Here is an 8,505-nt window from a genome sequence, read left to right on the forward strand (position 1 = left end):
GGTTTTGAAGGGGGAGCTGGGAAGCCTACCGCAGCATATACTACAAGACCCTCAGATATTCCAAAACATTCTCTTCTAGAAAAAATGTTTCTCTTCTAGAAAGGATGAGGAGTAAATAGGAGGGGAAAAAAACTTGCTGAGTGAACAGATAAGAGAATGCTACAGCCCAAATGTTGACACAGCTCCTGAATCCAAAATGCCAAGGCTCATACCTAATGTTCCCACGATTTCCAAGAATATTGCACTATGCCATACCCTGCATAACAACACACACCGGACCTAACTACAGTTGCCAATAAGGAATGGCTAGGATGGCATTTTCCTCTCCTTTGGCCCAGAGCACTGAATTCCACTGGACAAGTTTCACCTGTATGATTGGAAATGAAAAAAAAAAAAAAACTCTTTTCTTTATGAACAATAATAAAAACAGTTCTAGGAGGAGAGATAGAGCAATGCAAAGCTTTCTTGGAAATCTCATTGCTGCACCAGGAGCAGATGTCCTGGGGCACAAGTTCAGTCCTGTTCTATCCCAAATAGCACTTCGGCACACGTGGATCCAGAGCTCCTGGTGATCCTGCTCGCCCAGCTGTTTTCTTTCCTTCTAGCCTCAGCAAGGACGCCCAAACCTTCTGAGGGCAGGATCAGCTACAACACAGAGCTGGGACCCCAGTCAGCTGGACAGTGTTTTGTGTCCAACTACATCAACACTGGTATTCTTTGGGTGATGCTATATCAGAAATGTCATGCTGATTGCATTTTTCTACAAACACTCATAATGAATGACAACTAACCCTTCCTAAACCAGGCCTAGGCCGGCATGCTTTCCGATGAAACACTCCAAAGTTCCTTCAAGTGGGATTTCTATCCTGTAAGAAGTGTCCAAAATTGTCACGACTGGTGTCAAAATAACACAACCATTATCAGTATTCATGGTAAAAGTGGCCAGTAAATGTGCCTCTGGGTCTTAGGCTCATGGTCTACAAAACGGGCAGCTGTGTGCCTGCACTGAACTTGGAATAACAGGTCAGAGAACAGACAGCATTCCTTTCAGCATTTGGGAAGACGGACTCTACAAATAAAAGGCAGAATTAACTGATCAACTTTGTAGCATGACCTTGTCCATCAGTTCTAGAACATGAGAGATTTCCATTGTGATGGTATAACTACCACTGAACAACTCATTGCATGCATTAATTCAGCCACTAAAGGCCTCTTTCCCCATAAGTTCATATAAATACAAATCTGCTTCTGGGGCTCTAGGACAGTCAGGGAAAGGTTAATATTTGGAGATTTATCTTTAAACATTTTTAATCCACTTTTTTACAAAGATTGGCAGAGCACTTGGCAAATTGTCCCCTTACCAGTGACTTATGAGGGACGATACTACAAAAAAATAGGGACCAACGTGTCTCAGACATCCCTGACTGATTTCTTCTGCAGCAATCTTACCTTCCAAGGGGACAAAGGACAGGCCCTACTCTACTGTAGTTAACAAGTGCAGAGCACCCACCTGGACCAGGCACCATTTGAAGCCGTTCAGCATTAAATCCTCACGACAATCCCAACTTACTACTGTTATCCCCAATTTTCAGATGAGAAAATTGAGGAACAGAGAAGTTAAGGGACCTAGTAGTCAGTGTCAGAGCTATGATTCAGAGATAAGCATCTGACTCAGGAGTCTGTGCACATAAACTCAATGCTATCCTGCCTCCAGAATGGAAGCATCTTCCAAGAAGTGCTTTTACTTTCAATCCTTTAGTTGCCTTTACTTTCCAAATTCCCTTTGAGACAGGCAGAGCCGAGGTTACCCATTTCGTGGAGACACCAGACCTACATGACTTAACTGAGTCACAGAATTAATCAGTGATTGGACAGAGAATGGAACCTAATACAACACACAGCACAGATCTTTACAATTCAACCAAGCAGACAAAAAACCAACAGACTCAAATCTGTTCCCGATCAGCAGACACCTGGACATGCTGGACAAGTGCGGGAGGTGATTGCTAAGCTCAGACCCATTATAGCCCCAAGGCACATCGCCTCCTCCCTCTAATTCATCCTGAGCAAGGCATTGAACCCATCTGGGCCTCCTTCTAGTTGCAATGACATGAGTCAATTCATTTCGAGGATAAAACAATAATAAATATTTGCATTATCCTTAATCATTGCCAAAACATTTCAAACACATCATCTCCTTTAGTCCTCCTAACAGCACTACGAAGGAAGTTTTGTAGTGTTCATTCTAGAGATGGAGAAACCAAGACTCAAAAAATTTGTCATCTATCCAGTCCCATGCATAACTCAGTCTTAATGTTTGATCCTGCGCTCTCTCCACTGTGCTCCTGCAACTGTATTCTGGTTCAAGATCCAGCAGTTGAAGACCACGGTCAAAGAGAAGGCTGGGGAAATCTGAACCTGCCATCAAACCAGGGACTGTTCATCCCCAACACTTCAATGTTTCATTGTCAAATAAAAAGAATGTTGATTTCCATTATTTAACCAAATAGGATCCTTTCCATGAACATTCCAACTGCTAATCAGACTTGATGAATGACAAAAGGACATTGTTTTCCACATTTTTAATCTGTTCTGCTGGACTCCCAACCCACTGGTGAAAACTTTGAGGGACCCCAAGATGCCAGTGGTCAACTTGTGCAAATCAAGTATTTTGTGATCAAAAGACTGAACTACTCTAATATCCAACTTTTTCTTGTAACTGAAACACCATTGGCCACCAAAATCTAATGGTTCTTTATATTATTAGGTCATTTATTCCCCCCAGCAACCCTGTGAGGTGGATACTATTGTTATCCCCATCTTTCTTACAGATAAGAAAACTGAGGCACAGAGAGATTAAGTGACCTGCTAGTCAATGTCAGAGCTGTAATTCAGGACTCTGATTTGGTGGACTCTGGAATGCTCAGTTAGACAGAACTTCTTCAGTACAATTCTCTAGGATTTGAGTTGGTTTGGTGATAGAGAGTGTTTTGTTCTACTTTTTAAGTTTCACTATTTATCAATAGAGTTTATCACCATATCTTATCACTATAGTGGCTCATAAGGAGACCTCTCCCCGCTACCATTAAAATAGAAATCTTCTTGGAAGGGCCAATGTCGAAAACCCGTATCAGTTATGAAGTAATAAAAAATAAGAGAAATAAGGAAAAATATAGCCTCTGGAGAGACTTGGCAATGCCCGGAGGTGACAAAAGGAAGAGAAAGAATAGAAAGTAGAGGTGAAAGTTTTCCAAAAACAAATATTACCTCTATTCTCTACCCCAGCTCTTTACAGCATAGCACATACCTCTATGAATGAACATTCTACTTACCAACTAGAAAAACACAGAAGCTGTGACTGAGTGAGTCCAAAGATGCAAAGTCCAAAGACCTGACTCTCTCTTCCCCTCCAAGCCAGGTGAGTTGCTATCCTTCTAAACTCTTGGCCTCCACAAGATCATCCCCTACCCCTGATGTAAAGACGTGTCACCATGCCTCCGGTGGCAGCCCTCCCAATCTTAGATGGCCAGGCCCAATCTTGCAGCCCACCCCTCAGCAGACCTGGTCTTCCTGGAGAGCCCCACAAAGAGGGCATTCCACGTTTTCAGCTGCTGCTGCCAATTACCCAATACTTCTTTTTCTACTTCTTGGTAGTTTATTTTATCAGGCTGTCTTATTTCCATGTACGTGGGCCACTCAAATACTTTTTTGAACAAGGCAAAATGTTAGTAAGTATAAAAGTTAAGGCTGCCGAAGAACTGATAAGACGGCAGAAGTAGGGCACAAGAAGCAGACCTTCCACAAGTTCACCTACCGCAGCGTGGACCTTGATCAGATATCGGATGTGTTCTACCAGCAGCTTATGCAGCTGCACAGCACATGACAGCATCAGATGCTGAACAGAGGCCTGTGGAGGAAGCAGCATCCCTGCAGAAGTGCCTGCGCAAGGCCCAGAAGGAGGCGCCGCCCAAGGAGAAGCCGGCAGTGGTGAACACACACCTGCGGGTCATGATCATTCTGCCTGAGAAGGTGGCCAGCATGGTGGGCATCTACAACCACAAGACTTTCAACCAGGTGGAAATTAAGCCTGAGATGATCGGTCACTACCTAGGCATGCTCTGAATCACCTATAAACATGTGAAGCAGGGCCGGAAGCCACTCACTCCTCCTGCTTCATCCCCCTCAAGTAGCCTGCTTGGCCAACCAAGGCACAGATTTCTCTTTTTTTAAAAAAAAAAAAAAAAAAAGGTAAATAGGTAAGTAAATCACACCACCAATAAAGGCAGAAGTAATAATGATAGCAATAATCACAACAACAACCATTTATGAAGTGCTCCCTGCATGCCCTGTACTTTCCATACCTGATTGCATTTCATCTTCTCAACATGCCTTCAAGGTAAGTATATTTTACAGATGGGAAAACCGAGGCTTAAAGGCATTAAGTAACATGCCCACGTCAATCAAGAACTACAAATGCCCAGTTCCACCTGCAGGTCTGTCTCTCTCCAAAGCCCAGGCTCTTTACTAATATCCTAGACTCCTTGATCCACTCTACAGCCAGGTAGGCTTTGCATATAGGAGTACATTTCTCTGTTTTGTTTCTACCGTATTATACTGGTGGGGTCTAGAGAGGTTTACTCCCTTGCCCAAGGTCTCATGGTGGTGTGGACAGAAACAGAGCCTCACATCCTCTGATTTCTACTAAAAACACTCATTCCCCTCTGCCCTGATGCCATATACTCCCCTGCCTATCCAACTGGCCCTGCCTGACATCTCTCACAGTGGCCTGGGACTGCACGCGTCTCTCAATAGACAACATGCTCAAATTGCCCTCCCTACCCACGCCCCTTTGAAGCCCTGGAAGGAACACATAGTGATCCACTCCTATCCAGATTCCCAGCTGCTGAGGCCCACGGGCTCATGTCAAGAGCTCTGGGGATCTACATCTATCCAGAGCATCTGAGAAAGAGCCCCTGCTCCAAGATTCCAGGTGTGGTCACAGGGGAGTATTTTCTGCTAGGACCCACCCAGACCTTCCAGCAGTGCCCATGCTGGGCAGCAACCACTCTAAGGACAAGAAGGATCAAGTCTCTACTCTGCCCTAACAAGCTCTTTCAAGTCTCTGGGCCTCCCTTTTATCCTTCCTAAGGCTTAGCAGGCTACTCCAGGGGCAGTCCAGTAATCAGCCCCAGGGCATTACCAGGGAGCTTTTTAGAATTGCAGACTTTCCAGCCCCAGGCCAGGACTGCTGCATTCAATTGTGCACTTTTAATAAGATCTCTAGGTGATTCGTGTGAACAGTAAAGTGTGAGATACACCAGCTGAGACCATCTCCATGTCCTTCCCAAGACCTAAATTCTGATCTCAAAAGGCGGCTCGTGGCTCAATTTCCAGACCTCAGGGTTGAGATGCCTCTTGGAACTGGGGGAATCCAAGCTTCTAATCAGGAGTGGTCAGAAGCGGAGTCACAGAAGGCGTCTGTGAAACCCAAGCTCTTGGACAGGCAATGCGGGACCACGGGGCGGGCGAAGGAGCCGGTTCATGTTTTCCATAGGCGCGCTGTGTGTGCCAGCTGAGGTCTTTAATGTAAACCCTCCTGTGCTCCGACCTAAACAATGAGCATAATTATGGGCTCGCTTACCCCCTTCAGATGCAGGGCTTGGGTCGGCCCTCCACAGGGTCCTGCAGGAGGTCCTATTTCTGAGTCGGGGGGGCAGGGGGGCTCTGGTTAACCAGAGCAGACCCGACTCCGAGGGGCAAAGTTGACATACCAGCATAATTACACGTAGGTTGACCATATTTACTGCAACTCTGTTGTTCTAGAATTTCAAACAAAGACTGAATCCTAGGAAAACACACCACTAAAGAGAAGCAGATTGTCCTGAGTGATTTATTGAAGAACAAAAGCGAGGGGAAGAAAGAGAAGAGGATTATCAGAGACTCGCACATACTTCCCTTTCCCCTGCCTGGTCTAAGGAGAACACGCAGTGACCACCGCTTTCCCACCCTCCCCAACGGAAAGGCCTCAAAACACTGACATTTTGCTTTTTCTAAGTCATGCTTTCACGTGGCCACATCAAATCCCTTAAACCCATCTAGACTCATCAGAAGAGAGCGGGCAAGGAGCACTGTCAGGACAGAGATCCCCCTCTTCCCTTCTGACTCACTTGACTCGCCCCCACACCCTCCTACAGGACACACACTTACATCTCATACGGATCTATTTCAAATGAACAGAAAATCAACCAAGGCTGGAATTTGGCTTTAGAGAAGCCAAAACATCAGGTCAGGCGTGTGACTGGCCTTTAACTTTGGGAGGTTATGGAAGGCTTTGAAGAGCTGCCAGCACTGTTTGGCCTCAGCTCTGTCCCATGTAAATACATAACTGTTATGGAAAGCAGTGGCATTTCCAACACACAATTCAGAGCTTTCACTGACCCAGCAATGACGGGAGGGGGCAGTTGGAAATCTGCACCGTTAGGAAACAGCACCTCCCTCCCAAAATTAAAACCTCTATATATGCAATTTAGGTGACTCTGAGATCAGGGCCACAAGGACTTCAGGGCCCTTGCTGTAGTTGCCACCCGGTTAGGGACTGAATTTTCACGCGTTGAAGCCCTAGCCCCCAGTGTGACTGAATCTGGAGGTAGGGCCTTTAGGAAGGTAATTAAGGTTCAATGAGGTCATAAACATGGGACCCTAATCCGGTAGGATTTATGTCTTTATAAGAAGAACAAGAGATCTCTTTTTCTCCATGTACACACAGAGAAGAAGCCATGTGATGACACAGTGAGAAGGCATCCACCAATCCAGGAAGAGAGGTCTCACTAGAAATCAGCTCTAACAGCACCTTCATCTTAGACTTCCAGCCTCCAGAACTGTGAGAAAATAAACTTCTGTTGTTTAGGCCTCCCAGTCTGTGATACTTTACTATGGCAGCGCTAGCGAACTAATACATACGCCACCCCCACGCCAACACATACACACACACAATTACAATTATAACTCCTCAGCCAGGGAAGGCTTATCAGGTGCCTACCAAGTGCCCGACAAAAGAAACAGGAGAGGGCTTCCCTGGTGGCGCAGTGGTTCAGAGTCTGCCTGCCGATGCAGGGGACACGGGTTCGTGCCCCGGTCCGGGAGGATCCCACGTGCTGCGGAGCGGCTGGGCCCGTGAGCCATGGCCGCTGAGCCTGCGCGTCCGGAGCCTGTGCTCTGCAGCGGGAGAGGCCATGGCAGTGAGAAGCCCACGTACCACCAAAAAAAAAAAACAAACAAAATAAAGAAACAGGAGATAGGTTTCCTGTCCTCATAGAGCTCAGGATATCTTCGGCTAGACAAGATCAACCCTGAAAAACAAATTGGAACAATACAAGAGGGGATTTGGGTGGAGCAGAGCAGCTGATAGACCATTATGTAAGAGGGTCACCAGGTAGGAAGCAGAGAATCATTCATTACAAAGGCACATGATAGTTACTGGAAGTTTCTTTGTTTTCTTTTTTTAAGTTGCTCTAAGATATTTTGCTCAGAAAGTCCCCAAACCTTCATCCTTGCCCATCAAGAAGAAAGAGTGGGTTTCCTGGCCAAAGTTCCAGGGCAGGGTCTTGAAATTCCTAATCCTGCACCCTGTCAAGATGGTTGTTTGCCACGTCTCACTGCCTGGAGCTCAAAAGGGGTTACATGCTCCTGGGCCAGGTGGTGCCACACAGATGAAGAAATAGCGAGTGACTGCGCTAATTAACCTATTTACACACACTCATAAAATTGTGAAAGCCTTTTGCAAAACTACACATGTTGTTACTGTTCAAATGTCAGAAAAAGAACACACAATCAGGATGGGATTCAGTTCCTACCAGATGTTCACAAAGGTTAAGCTCTGCTGAATGGCAAATTCCAAACTTGGTCAGTTAGAAACTCTATGGGCTTAACTCCCTCTCTAATCCTGCACTCCTCCTAGTGACACCACTTGAAATCTCCAAGCCTGAGCAAAGGGCAGGGTCTGACGTCAGAAGCCCTAAGATAGAATATGGACACCTACCACAAAAGACACCCCTGGTGGGATGGGGCACCCAGGATTGCTCTGAGCAGGGAAAGAACAAGCGGGAATTTTCACAAGTTCACCAGAGATTTATGCCGCAACTTCAACGTGGGCTGGACATATTATAGCCCAGACAAAGGAGGGAGGCATGGGATAGAAGAAAAGCAATAGAAAAGATCCTGGACATTTACCAAATTGTCTTGAAGAACAGCAACTTTCTTTTTTGTGGGCCCCATCCACCCCAACTTTGGTTCTGTGGTTCCAGCAGCCCATCACAGTCACTTATCCTCTTGCCAGAGAAGTGGGCTTATGACCAGGATTGAGCCAATCGGTTTCCCCATCCCGTTCATTGATCTGAGGATTGGCATTGGACTGACCAGGGAAACCAGGATTCATCCCCAAGAGGAAGAAAACACATTTTCTGCTCTGGTTACATGAACCAATAAACATCCTACACGTCCTTTCTT

The 8,505-nt window shown here is 45.9% G+C and overlaps 1 pseudogene across 1 annotated transcript in view; it reads left to right on the forward strand.

Moving 5' to 3' along the window:
- The window catches only part of LOC309970156 (small ribosomal subunit protein uS19-like), a 112,293-nt pseudogene extending 107,806 nt beyond the window's left edge, over window positions 1–4,487 (forward strand). Inside the window, exons 2-3 of the transcript in view lie at window positions 606–710; window positions 3,747–4,487. The product of the transcript in view is annotated as a small ribosomal subunit protein uS19-like (transcript). The remainder of the gene's footprint in view (window positions 1–605; window positions 711–3,746) is intronic.
- Window positions 4,488–8,505: the final 4,018 nt, after the last annotated feature.

The sequence above is a fragment of the Leucopleurus acutus genome, assembly GCF_964270905.1.
Source record: "Leucopleurus acutus genome assembly, chromosome: 12".
In the NCBI taxonomy this organism is placed as follows: domain Eukaryota; kingdom Metazoa; phylum Chordata; class Mammalia; order Artiodactyla; family Delphinidae; genus Leucopleurus; species Leucopleurus acutus.